The following is a 14,214-nucleotide window of genomic DNA, read 5'->3' as shown; positions in this document are numbered from 1 at the left end:
TTAGGTTAAGTGACATGTTTCTCTATAAGTCATCTGTGAATCTTTTCACAGTTGAATGTCGTCCCTGATAGTCTTTCCATTTCAAAAAGCATTTTCTAAAAAAAAGAAAAAACTGAATTCTATAGGTTGTGAAACAAACTAGCTCAAATAAACATTTTATGCGTTTTCCCGTTCTTAAGTTATTTTTAACCGCGCATTTCAATTTCAAGCCAGGGTGAAGACAAAAGAGAAAGCAGGTGGAAGATGTGAAAAGGGGGAGGACGGAGGAAAGGGGGCATAGCTTCAGTTTAAAATGCAGACAAATCTGCCTTTTCTGCTTGATGGCCTGTAACATTTCCATGTAGTGCACTTTGCATGGCAGAATAGCTACTAGTAATAGGATTCTCTCACAGTGGAGGTTAATTACTTTTCAGCTACGGCAAAATAAATTTCCTGTCAAGCGTAGTGACAGGAATATGCCACTGTCACCATTTTTACCTGCGGCTTTAATTCACTGTTAATATTTGACACTACCTTGCATTTAGTGGGCTGGCCGCCTGAACAGTACAGGCCCCTAAGGAATACAACTGATTGGCAGTAATACAGTGTCAATATACTGCGTGTGTTAAGAGTGCACTCACCTCTCCCTTAGTGCATTATAAAGATTAACTGCCCTGTCTTCTTCCATAAAGAACGGAAGAGGCCATCACCGTGATGATACAATAATGGCATGCCCAACACGGCTTAAAAGGTGCCTTCCTGCTTATAAGGGTCACAGGTCACTTGCCTGCAAGATATAAATCCTGGACCTTTTTCAATTTCATTTCTCTAGCAGTGTTATTGGTGTGACATATCATTAAATATCCTTTTGACATTTGCCTTAATGTTGCACGTTCCATTTTAGCTTTAATTAAAATGCGAGTTAGATTTTGATGGTAAGAAATGTATGTATAATAAATATCACAACTATATAGCAAATTCAACTTCCCAATAAAACAATAGGTTGATAGATTGACTAGGGATCATTGAATCTGTTTTCACCTACTGGCAAAATGTTCAGTTCTCACAATTTAACTTTACAACAGACTGAAATCTAATTTTCAAAACATCTGTTTGGTCTAAAATAGCTAAAGTCTGAATCTATGTGAATAACGTCATGCATGCTATGATGTTGTAACTGTATGCACCTTCCAAATGCGTGCCTTTTTCCATTTCTTTCCATAAAAGAAGCAGAGAAGCTAAGTTATACACAACAGAAATACATCACCCAGTTGGTCATGTGGTCGATACCAGCAAGCAGTTTCTTTCTCTCTCAGCTAACTATCTCCTTTCCCCTTATGTGCAGATTCATAATGGGATGTTAAAAAGGCAAATTTTCTGGTGTGTTTAATGGGAGAAGAAGACAATTTATTGCTCTCGGTGGGGCAGCAGCAAACCGGCTGGAGCACATTTAAGACATCATAAATGTATTTGGGATCTGACAGTCACCGTGTAGGTTAAAGCCCAGAGGCTTGGGCAGATTGCCTGAATTCTTGTTTATCTACGTATTTTGTATAAATGCAATATTCACAAAAACTGTGCATACTCTTTGATGGTGAAACCCAATGCAAACAGTAGAAGGTGTGAAATACAGGAAAGTGCTTTGTGCACATGTTATTTAGTCTGACCCTTAATTGCTCCTAAATATTTAATTTGGCGCAAAAATGGAGTTTGCATGATGGGGGATGAGTGGTTTCCACAGATCACATCTCCCACTTCTTCCATCCTTACAGTCCCTGCTTTGAACATTCTGAGGTCGGAGATATCCACAAGACCTACCCGATGAGGTAAATTCTGCCTGTCTAGATGGCTGTGTTTTTTAAATTGTGAGATGCACTCTACATGGATTTCCATTTTTACAAGGTGTGCCCCTCAGTGAGAATGTGCCTGATTCAGCACTAGCAGGGCTTATCCATGCACATCCCTGGTTTTTCATCACAGCGCCATGATGTTGCTTTTATTTCTCCTTCTTCATCCAGAACACCCATTGAAAACAGCCTTGGGTATTTAGCTTTCATGCCTGGGCTCTACGAGTTTGCATGTCACTCAACAGCAGTTACCCTACCCTTTCATTACTTCTCACAGGGTGAGGTGGGGTCAGCAAGCTTCACTTACCAAACCCCAGTCTGTGAGGAGATGTGAAAGGGAGGGTTTAGAAAGGGTCCCAGTTCGAACTTGATTTAAGGTGTTTCGGAGCACATTCATACTCAGCATAGCATGCCAGCATGTATGAGAAGCTGAGATCCGATCCTGAACAACTTAGGCAAATAAAGATGAGAGACTAATTTGTAAAGCAGGAAAAGCTCTGAAATGTTTGCCATACACTATAAATATGAAAAACACTATGGGGGTCATTCTGACCCTGGCGGCCGGTGACCGCCAGGGTCACCGACCACGGGAGCACCGCCAACAGGCTGGCGGTGCTCCCAAGGGCATTCTGAACGCGGCGGTTCAGCCGCGGTCAGAAAGGGTAAACCGGCGGTCTCCTGCCGGTTTACCGCTGCCCCATTGAATCCTCCATGGCGGCGGAGCGCGCTCCGCCGCCATGGGGATTCAGACACCCCCTACCGCCATCCTGTTCATGGCGGGAAACCCGCCATGAACAGGATGGCGGTAGGGGGTGCCGCGGGGCCCCTGGGGGCCCCTGCAGGGGCCCCCGTAAGAGGGCCCCACAAAGTATTTCAGTGTCTGCTTTGCAGACACTGAAATACGCGACGGGTGCAACTGCACCCGTCGCACCCCTGCAACTACGCCGGCTCAATTCTGAGACGGCGTCCTCGTTGCAGGGGCATTTCCGCTGGGCCGGCGGGCGCTCTTTTGGAGAGCGCCACCCGGCCCAGCGGAAATGTAAGAATGGCCGCCGCGGTCATTTGACCGCGGTGCGGTCATTTGTCGGCGGTACCTTGGTGGACGGCCTCCGCCGTCCGCCAAGGTCAGAATCAGGGCCTATATTTGAGGTGAGAGATGTGTTAGCACGTCAGACCTTATTAAGTAAACTTACAAGGGGATGTCGATAGACCGATGGACGTTATGACTGCGATTCGAGCAGTTCCCACCATATAACCCCATACCAATACAAATCAATAGCGATAAAAATCAATGACATCAATAATCAATAGGAGTCAGTAATTTCCACACACCATGACCTCACAGCCATGAATAACCACACCTTTAAATAAAAGTTCGAATGTTTATTTCCTTATATTAAAAATGCTAGTGTCACGTAACTTAGTCTCAAAATCAAATGATAAACATACAAAAACAACACTGGCTGACCAAAGTGGCGGAAGTATAGCAATCTAAGCAAAGCTTGAGCTACTACATATTCTAAAGTTACAGTACAAACTAATAGTAAGAATAACTGCACAAACAAAATAACATACACTTAGATTCAGCAATGAAAAGACAATAACTGTTATTACATGTAGCTTTCAGGGTTCATCAATGAGAACCCTAACTAACATTGGATTAGAATAGCATGTTTGGACTTAATGCAAAATAATTTAGTCACACAAATTTAGAAGAACATCTAACTATGGCTCTATCAAAATTAGCAGTTGGTACCTAGAAACAAAAGCAAATAGACATAACAATCAGTAACATCATCTTATACCTTGGCACAGTATGGTTCAGCAGGCTGTGAAAATCTTCGCCAACAGGACATCAGTTCGGTCAGCAAGACATCAGGATTCAGCATCAATGCATGCATTAATTTTCTCTAAGTTAATACATTTTCTAACGAAATCCAACACTCAAAATACATGAATATTCATTTATAAAATTCAGCGTTAACAATCCCTCCTCTGATGACTAAATGTGTCATCACACTTAACCTTCCCACACAAATTTTCTCTTGATTAAGCTTGAAATTCTGTTATTTCTATTCCCTTAAATCTTCCTTCCCTTTTTAAATTTTCCCTAAACAAATTTTCCCTTATAATTTTTTCTGAACTCTGATCGTTTTTCATGTTCTACAATTTAATAATTCTACACAGTTTACATATTCCCTATGCTCCAATTATGCAAATCACAATAATCAATATCCCTTGCATTATTTTCAATATTATCCCTTTCCCAATGTTGCGGAGCCATATTCCCACTGAAGCAAATCCTTTGCCAACTTTCTCCCAAACACCTGGTTCTTTCAACTCTTTCAAATCAGCACTTTCATTAGTCAGATTAATAAGTAAGTTTCTAATTTATTTACTATTATCAGGAATAGACGAGCAGCAATGCTTCAAATTAAGCATTTTGCAAACTCCGCCCTCTTTTGCTAAAAGAATGTCTAACGCAAGGCAGTTCTGAAGAGTCATAGATTTTACCGCAGCCATTTCTGCATCCATTAGAATCATGGCTCCTGAAAAATGTGTTAACATGTTATCCACAATAGTCAACATGTTATCCACAATAGACCGGATCTGAGAGAGTTGAGGCCTGAACTCCTTCCCCCTTGGGGTCTGGCGTTTGCCCTGTTTGTCTCTCAAAATCACCTTCTCTGACTGGGCTCTCCCAGTGCCTCAATTGATATTGGCTCACTAGCACTCTCTGGGAGGTCTTCTCCTTCCTCTCTCACAGGAGTGACTGAACCGTTCTCAGCTCTCTCAGATCGGGTCACAGTTCCTCTTTCTTCTGTTTCCGGCTCTGAGGTTTGTTTGGTGGTGGTTGCTGGTACTCTCAATAACTCCTTTTCATTGTCCAAAGGACATGCCACTTTTCTTGTGTAGCTTGCGTGTATCCAGTTTGGAACTCCAGCACACTTCACAGCTGTGGCAGTGATTAGTACTGCCTGGAAAGGGTTTTTCCACCAAGGTTCCAAACACGTCTTCCTCACATGTTTTCGGACCACAACCCAGTCACCCGCTCTCAGGTTGTGTCCTTGATCTTGGAATGGTTGCAGTGTGATGTCTTCCACTTGCTGAAAGAAAGAGTGGACCATATCAGCCAGACCTTTGCAGTAGTCCAACACCATATCATCTGTTATGTCCACAAGAGCATTTGCAGGGACAGCTGGCAACCTCATTGTTCTGCCCATGAAGATCTCTTGTGGAGACAATCCTGTCTTCCTTTCGGTTATGTTTCTCATTGTCATCAGACCTAAAGGTAGTGCATTAGGCCATTTCAGATTCATGGACGCACACATTTTTGCCATTCTTGATTTCAAGGTACCATTCATCTGTTCCACTATTCCTGATGCTTCAAGGCGGTAAGTACATTGCAACTTCTGCTCAATGTTTAAGGCTGCACTTAGCAATTTAATTTCTTCATCGTTGAAGTAACTTCTTCTGTCTGATTCTAAAGAGATCAAAAACCCAAAACGTGGTATCAACTCCCTAAGCAGTAGTTTCACTACTGTGAGGCTGTCATTTCTCTGTGTAGGGTACGCTTCAATCCAATAACTAAAGATGCAGACAATCACCATGACATATTTCAATCCTCAAAACACAAGCATCTCAATAAAATCAATTTGCATTCCGATGAATGGACATCTTGCTCTTCCAATGTGGCCCCAATTGACCACTGTTCCTTTTCCCACGTTCATTTGTTCACAAATGACGCAACAATGGCAAAATGCTTCAAAAACTTTTCTAAACCTCGTATTGAACCAATTTTGTTTAAAGATGCAAATCATGGCATCCCTCCCAACATGTGCTTGACCATGATAATACCTAGCCATCTCAGACAATAAACTGTTCGGTAAGACCAATTGACCCTCTTCTGAAACCCACAATTCATCCTGTCGCTGTACACATTTCATTTTGCTCCATGATCGGTTTTCCTCCCTGTCAACATTATTCTGCAGTGTTGTCAATTCTCCCAATGTATCTATTACATGCAATGCAAAACTTGGGCATTTTTCATCTTCTTCAGATAACAATTCCCACTTATCTTTGAACAATATACAGTTCAATGCACAAAACCTTGCGACTTGATCTGCATATCTATTTTCCATTAACACAAAATCTTGCGATTTCAGATGTGTACTGCATTGCACCATGGCAGACGTACGGCATTTGGATAGCTTGCAACAAATCTTGAATTCTCTCACCATTTCTCACTGGTGAACCAGAAGAGGTCATGAAACCTCTCTGGGACCACAATTGGCCAAAAGTCATGAACTATTCCAAATCCATACTGGCTATCCGTATAGATGGTAACTTTAAGCTGAGCAGAAACATGGCACGCTGTACTGAGGGCTACCAGTTCTGCTACTTGTGCTGAATATAATCCTCGAAGCCAGGCTCTTCCAGTATAGCAGAAATTGTGCACACAGCATATCCTGCCCTCAGTACTCCTGTATTGTCTCTTAGACAGGAACCCTCAATGAAGATAACTTGGTCATTTTCTTCCAATAGGGTGTCTCTAATATTAGGTCTCGGTTTTGTACACAGATCAGTTACTTCAAAACAATCATGCTCAATGTCTTCCAGCCTTTCAACTTCAAAATTTTTATTCGGCCTAAGCACTGTACATCTTTTCAATGACACATTAAGTGAACCTAAGATGCTCGTCTCATAGTGAGTCAATCTTGCACCTGTCAGGTACTCGGTTTTGGTCCGGATGAGTAAAGCTTCAACTGACTGAGCGACCATTATGGTTACAGGGTGCCCCATCACAATAGCTTCACACTGTGTGAGGCTCTGTCCACCACTGCAACTGCACACAAACAGCCTGGTAAAACTGCTGCAACTGGGTCCAAAGTAGCTGAAATATACGCTACTGGGGGGGTTTACGACTCCATGTATCTGTGTTAAGACAGACAAAGAACATGCATCACGCTCATGACAAAGCAACATGAAGGACTTAGTGTAGTCAGGTATACCCAAAGCTGGAGCTTTGCACAGATTCTCTCTCAACTCAGAAAATGCTTTCATGCAAGGTTGGTATAAAAATAGGGGATCAGTGACTTCTTTATGAGTCAGTGTCTGCAATCATTTGGAAATTGCTGGAAAATTGGGAATCCATTGGTGACAATAGCCTACCATCCCTAGGAACATCCTGACATCTCTCTGAGTGGCTTGGGGGCTCATTTGCAGAATGGCTGTGATCCTTTCTCTGGATATTGTCCGTATTCCTTTCTCAATCTGGTGACCCAAGTATTTCTCTTCTTTCTGACAGTACTGCAATTTAGGTGGAGATACTTTATGACCATTCTTTCACAAATAGATCAGTAAGGTAATCTTGTCATACTTGCGTTCTTCCTTTGTTTTGGATGCAATCAGCAAATCATCAATTTACTATACCAATGTCAATTTGAAAGGAAATTCCAATAACTTCAAATTCTTTTTCAAGATCTTATTGAATATGGAAAGTGATTCTGAAAACCCTTGAGGAATTCAACACCAACAGTAAACTCAGTCCAAAAACTTGTAACAAAAGAGAAATTAACTATCCTCGTTAAGAGGTACAGAAAAGAAGGTTTGTGACAAGCCTATGATGGTGGACCATTCAGCATCACATGGGATCTGTAACAGAATCATGGTTGGATTTGGCACCACGGGGCAACATTTGATCACAATGTCATTTATTTTTCTCAAATCCTGGACAATTAAAACTTTTCCACAGGGCTTTTTCAATCCCATTATCAGTGAATTACATTGGCTGCTCATCACCTCTTTCAAGACCTCTTGGTTTACAAATTCTACAAGTATGTGAGCAACCTTCATAAGGATACTCTGTGGCATGTGGTACTGGGGAATTTGAGGAAAACTTGCGTTCAGCTTTACAGGAACTTTAACTGGCTCAACTCCCTTTACCAGGCTAATCTTTTTCACTGTCAAATCCCACACCTTCTCCTTAACCGTTCCCTGTAAATCAGCAAGAAGCTCCTTCACAGTGAATACTGGAAAGAAATTAATCAGGGGATACTCCTCATTGGTGGTCTCACACTCTGTCTCTGGAGCTGGGTCATTCTCATCATCACTATTCATCTGTATCTCAATTCTATTGTTTGAACAAGTGATCAAGTACTTGGCTTTACACAGCAAGTCTCTTCCCAATAGGGATGCCGGACTCAAATCACAGACTACAAATTTATGCAATTGTTTAAAGTTGCCAAGTTTAACCTGAACTAGTTCTGTAATTGGGTTGGTCAAATACTGATTTGCTACTCCTACAATATGAACTGTCTTTCCTGAAAGGAGCAAGTCTAGAACTTTTGCAGTTCTCATTGTAGAGCGTGTGGCTCCTGTGTCAACCAAGTATGAAACCTTGTGACCCATTACCTTTCCCTGCACATATGGACCTTTCTGATCTACTTCTAAAGAAGCTGCAAGCACACATTCCTCTTCATCCGAACTCTCGCTCACCCAATCGTCGTTTATTCCATTCTCAGTGTGTAACGGAAATTGGTGTATTATGTTGCTACTCTGGCTACATTTCTGGCCCGTGAAATGTTGAGAAAGAATCACCTGCTACTTTTCCACTGGGGCCTGAGGTATTTGAATTTGCTGTCTAGGTACCATTTGAACCTTCTGCTGCACTGGCTGCAATTGTGTCATTTGTACACATGACATTTGCACCTGCTGCATGGGTTGAACATTTTGCATTTGATTCACATTATTATAAAAATTTGGATTATGATCTCTCACTCTTGGTCCTCTCATACGAGCTGATGTCACTTGTTTGCTGAACAACACCTTTCCCTGCTGCTGCTGTGGAAAATGTCCCTGCACCCCTGTTTGTGCCGCTTTAATCTGTATCACCATCGCCTTTTCCTTCAACTTTCTCTGCTTCAGCTCAATCTCATCACTACAGTACTTACTGCAACACCTCATCAATTGGCTTTGCTGGCCAGAAAATCAAATGACTCAATCATCTGGCTAATTTCAGGTCTGAATCCTTCCACAAATCTGAACACAAAATGAATCATGTCTTTCGGCTGGATCATTTCGGTACCACTGTAATGCTTAAACGCCTACAACAATCTCTCATAATATACATGTATTGACTCCTTTGCTTCCTGAGCTGTTCTATCTATTCTCTGACAGTCAATGTTTTTGGGTGAAATTCTCGTCTTCAAAAATTCAATCACTTTATAGCACTTTATAGTAATATTTCATTACTTCGGGAGATGGCACACGTGGAGTCGGATCTCTCTCTTGTTCTTTTGTTGGCTAATCTATACTCCTCTTACACTCTTACACTCCATCCACAAATCAGCAGGGACTACTCTCTCTAATAGAGTGTTCAAGTCTTCCCATAGGGATTTTGCAAGTTTCACAAACCTGTCTGTCTGCTGGTACCATTCTACTGGCTTCTCTCTCAACCTGGGATAGTCATTTGTAAAAGACAGAATGTCACTTCTTCTCCAAGGGACATGGATGAAATTCCCTCCTAAATCTTCTCTCATTGGTAAGATTTTCACTGAATCCATGCCAGCTGCACATTTGCAGTCAGTTCCACATAATCCCTTTTTCTTTTATCTCTTTTCTTTACTCATCTGCCTTCCCATTTATCTAAATCTCCCCATGTCTGGACACTTTGGAATAACTCCCTAAGATGTACCTTCATTCCTGCATATCTCATGTGTTGGAAGTCTTTTGTGTCAAAATCTAATTTGTAACTCCATTTCAAATACTTTGTTTTCTCTATTTCTATGCCGTACTACTCTACCAGGTCTGCTAGCCTTTGAAGCATGCTGCTCTCTTCCCTCGTAATTTTCAAGCACAGATATCTCAACTCAGCTTATCTATAGGACTCTAGTCTGTTCACACCCATAGTTACCCCAATGAGCTCACCCGCTTCCATTTCTAGTGTCATGTAGTTCAAGAAATCCTCTCCCCTAGGAGCACTCTGCGGGGTATTCAGCTTGTCTAACCATTCAGTCAGTTGTTGGGCAGTCAAACCTTACAGTGAAATATTGTTGGCTTGGGTTTGTTGCACTTGTTGCACCAATGTATTCGGGGACTGCGGTGTCAGTAATTTCAGGCTCTGACTAACATTCAAACCTATGACAGTATCTGGAGGAACTCCGTATGGGCTAATGATCTTGATCCGTCAAAGGCCTGTACAATAGGAGAGACTACTTCGATATTCTCATTAAGTCCTCCCATCAATGAAGTCTGACTCAGGACTCCCTGTCCATTTGCACTGTTTGTTTCTTGTGCGAACAAAGGTACAATTAGACCAATAGTGACAGGTACAGATACAGCATCTGAGCTTGGTCTGCTACTCAGGTTCTGTGGGTGCATAGTTCCCATATCCTGGATCATCAGTACATGTCTGTCTGACTGTGTCCCTATTATTGGCACGTATGTTGGCACTAAAGGCAGTAAAAGTGGAGTTGGCTCTGTCTGAAACAACATCGGTTTCGGGAAAACCTGTCCTGTTGACACTATTAGGTTTGGGGCAGTTTCCACTATGGGTACATCAGGGTAAATTCTCGGGACATTTGATTGAGGCATCTGATGTTGTGCTACCAGAGCAATAGGGCATTGTGACTACTCTGCATAGGGCTCTGTGTCATGCTAGGATTAATCTGAACTGGACTCATTGTTACGTTAACCTGTGTCGGAGCTGAGGGATTTAGACTGGTGCTCGGACCATTCTCTTGTGCTGCATATGGTGGGGGAAGATTTCTCAGTAACTGCAAAATAAACTCATCATCGTCTGACTCTTCCTCAAGCGTAAAAGATCCTCTTGACTCTTTTGATCTCAACACCCTACTTCCAGAAGGGCTCATGTTTGTCTTTATGGTGGCTTTCCTTCCTTCTCTCTCGCTGTCTTGTGTAATTGCGGGGAACAGTTCAATCCCCTGTAAAGTCTCGGTTCTCCACAATTTCTGATCACTGTCCCATCTAGCCTCCCCTAGTGTCTTTTCGGCCTTTCTCATGCTCCTTTCAAATTTCTGTTGCTGTCTGGCTACTAAATTCCAGATTGCTTATGCCTTGAACTGTGCTGGCCTCGGAGGGGGTTTCAGATCATACAGTACCCTCCTCAGATTCTCTAAGCTCCTCAAGTTCTGTGGGCAGGAAACACTAAACTCCCATCTTTCTCTGTCACTCTGTCACCGGTAGGTGATGTGTACACTCCTCAGATTCTCTAAGCTCCTCAAGTTAAATGTTCTGTTGGCAGGAAACAGTAAACTCCCATCTTTCTCTGTCACTCTGTCACCGGTAGGTGATGTGTACCCTTCTCAGATTCTCTAAGCTCCTCAAGTTAAATGTTCTGTGGGCAGTAAACAATAAACTCCCATCTTTCTCTGTCACTTTGCACCATTGTTTCAGCCAAAGACATGGTGCAACACCCTGTTCTTCTGTCAACACCACAAAGGTGCATGCTCTAGGGCCCGCCACTAGCTGGTGCTCATCATTATGCAGAAGGGAAAGTCCCTCCATATGCCACCATGCTACAACATCAGATTCCCGTTGTGGCATAGTGCATGCCATAATGTCAGGGTGTTGGTGTTTTTTTTGCCCTAAGGTCAGGGGGCACATTCTGCATGAGCGCTCTCTGTGCAATAAATAAAATGTCAGGGCTTAATTCATGAACTCGTGCGTCATGCACGCACTGTGTTTTGCTTCTATTGTTATGTAGAGACTTCAAGTTCCAGCTGTCCTTGTGGTGACCATCTTGCGCAGGGCATTTCTATTTAAGTAGCCCCGCCCAGTTCCCAGTGCTCACAATTATGGGATCCTCGTGGGGAACAGAAGCTCCGGTTTGGTGCTCCTCGATCCTTTCTGGATTTTCCAGACATGCAGTTACTTTTTCATGCAACTGCCCTGTGGTCCGCTCGTTCGGAGTTCGAGAAAGAGTTCATGTGAAACCCGGGATAGTAAGACGGATGGTGTTTTTTGACCAATTATATTTTGTAAGTTTACACTGCTCGTGCGTCAAAAAATGACACAAATGTGGCACAAAAAAAGTGTAAATATGGGCCTTAATGTGCTGGAAGAAGGCACGGGCGCTGCGTCTGTCCGGTAGGTGATGTGTCAAATTTTCTGCACAGGCAGGCACTACATTGAATTTCTAGTCGAGAAGTCGGGGTTGCATTGTTCTGGTCGGCAGTGCAGTGATTTCTTGGTCGCAATTCAAGCTTTGCATCGATTTCGGCAGACGGTGCATTGATTTTCGGCACACAAGGAGTTTCCTGAAGAGATTAAGGGGGTCATTCCGACCCCGGCGGGCGGCGGGCGGCACCCGCCGGGCGGAAACCGCCCAAACACCGCCCCGCGGTCAGATGACCGCGGGGGCATTCTGACTTTCCCGCTGGGCCGGCGGGCGATCCGCAAAAGATCGCCCGCCGGCCCAGTGGGAAAAGCCCCAGCAAAGATGAAGCCGGCTCCGAATGGAGCCAGCGGATTTGCTGCGGTGCGAGGGGTGCAGTGGCACCCGTCGTGATTTTCAGTGTCTGCCAAGCAGACACTGAAAATCTTTATGGGGCCCTGTCAGGGGCCCTACGACACTCGTTCCTGCCAGCCCCTTCCTGGCAGTGTAAACCGCCAGGAACAGGCTGGCGGGAAGGGGGTCGGAATCCCCATGGCGGCGCTGCTTGCAGCGCCGCCATGGCGGATTTCTTTGGCCAGGGGAAAACCGGCCTGAAACCGCCGGTTTCCCTTTTCTGACCGCGGCTTTACCGCCACGGTCAGAATTGGCCAGGAAGCACCGCCAGCCTGTTGGCGGTGCTTTTGTGGTCGTTGCCCCCTGCGGTCGATGACCGCCAGGGTCAGAATGACCCCCTAAGTCTTTTTGGCCCTGGACTTCAGAAAACAGGAGGCAAGCTCAATCGAAACCCTTGGAGAGCACTATTGGGGAAGGCAGAGTCCTTCTCAGCAAAGTCAGAGGCCAGCAAGGCAATAGCAGGGCAGCAGTCCTTCTGAGCAAAGCAGTCCAGATGAGTCATTTGGGCAGCCAGGCAGTTCCTTTTGACAGGATGCAGGTGTAGATCCAGAAGTGTCTGGTTTGGTGGGGTCAGAGCCCCAGTTTATGTACCCAAAAATGCCTTTGAATTGGGGGAGACTTCAAAGAGTGGTTTTGAAGTACACACATTCCCCTTTCAGTTCAGTCCTGTCTGCCAGGGTCCCAGTAGGGGGTTTAGCAATTTTCCATTCTGTGAGGGCAGGCCACTGACCTTTAAAATGTAAGTGTCAGGCCCTCCACCCTTCCAGCCTAGGTAGACCCATTCAATATGCAGATGAATGCAGGTGTGACTGAGTGTCCTGTGTTTGTGGTTGTCTGGGTGAAATGCACAAGGTAGCTGTCAACCAGCACAGACCAGACGTTGACTAGAGACAGGCTGTATGGCACAGATGGTTTTAAGTGCAGAGAAATACTCACTTTCTAAAAGTGGCATTTCTAAAATAGTAATATAAAATCCAACCTCACCCATAAGCAGGACCTTCTATTACCATTCTGGCCATACTCAAAATGACCTGGTTAACCCTTTCAGATCATAATATACTACTCAAAAAGTATTTGAGGGCAGGCCTAATGCTAGTCTATGAAAAGAGCAAGCCTCATCCTAATAGAAAACAAATTTAGGAGTTTTTCACTACCAGTACATATAAAACATATATGTACATGTCCTGCCTTTTATATACATAGCACTTATGTGTAACCTAGTGCCTAATATATGTAGAAAAAGGGGAGTTTAAGGCTTAACAAGTACTTTTAGATGCCAAATCGAAGTGGCAGTAAAACTGCACCCATAGGCCTTGCAGGGGCAGGCCTGAGACATGATTAAGGGGCTACGTATGTCGGTGACACAATCATTGCTGCAGGCCTATTAGTAGCACTTATTTTACAGGTCCTGTACACATGTAGTGCACTTTAATAGGGACTTACAAGTAAATTAAATTTGACAGTTGGGTATGAGCCAATGTTACCATGTTTTTAGGAATTGAGCACCTGCAATTTAAGCACTGGTTAGCAGTGGTAAAGTGTCCAGAGTCCTAAAGCCAGCAAAAACGAGGTCAGAAAAAGAAGAGGAGGAAGACAAAAACATTTGGGGTGACCCTCCAGAGAGGCCATTTCCAACAGGATGTATGCCTGTATGTTTGTTTGAACGCATAGGGTATTTCTATAGAGTAAACTTAGACAAAAGGCAGCAGTGAGCTGCACACAGTTAAAAGCAAGATTAAAGTAAAAAATAATGGCAGCGAGAGGTGGGTTGTGGATGCTTAATGTGGTAGTTTTTTTCAGAGGCAGGTTTTCTGCTCATTACTAAATTAGAGCAGCGCTGGGACAGTCCTTATGGAA

This window comes from Pleurodeles waltl, chromosome 10, assembly GCF_031143425.1.
Source record: "Pleurodeles waltl isolate 20211129_DDA chromosome 10, aPleWal1.hap1.20221129, whole genome shotgun sequence".
NCBI lineage: Eukaryota > Metazoa > Chordata > Amphibia > Caudata > Salamandridae > Pleurodeles > Pleurodeles waltl.
This window is presented reverse-complemented; position numbering follows the sequence as displayed.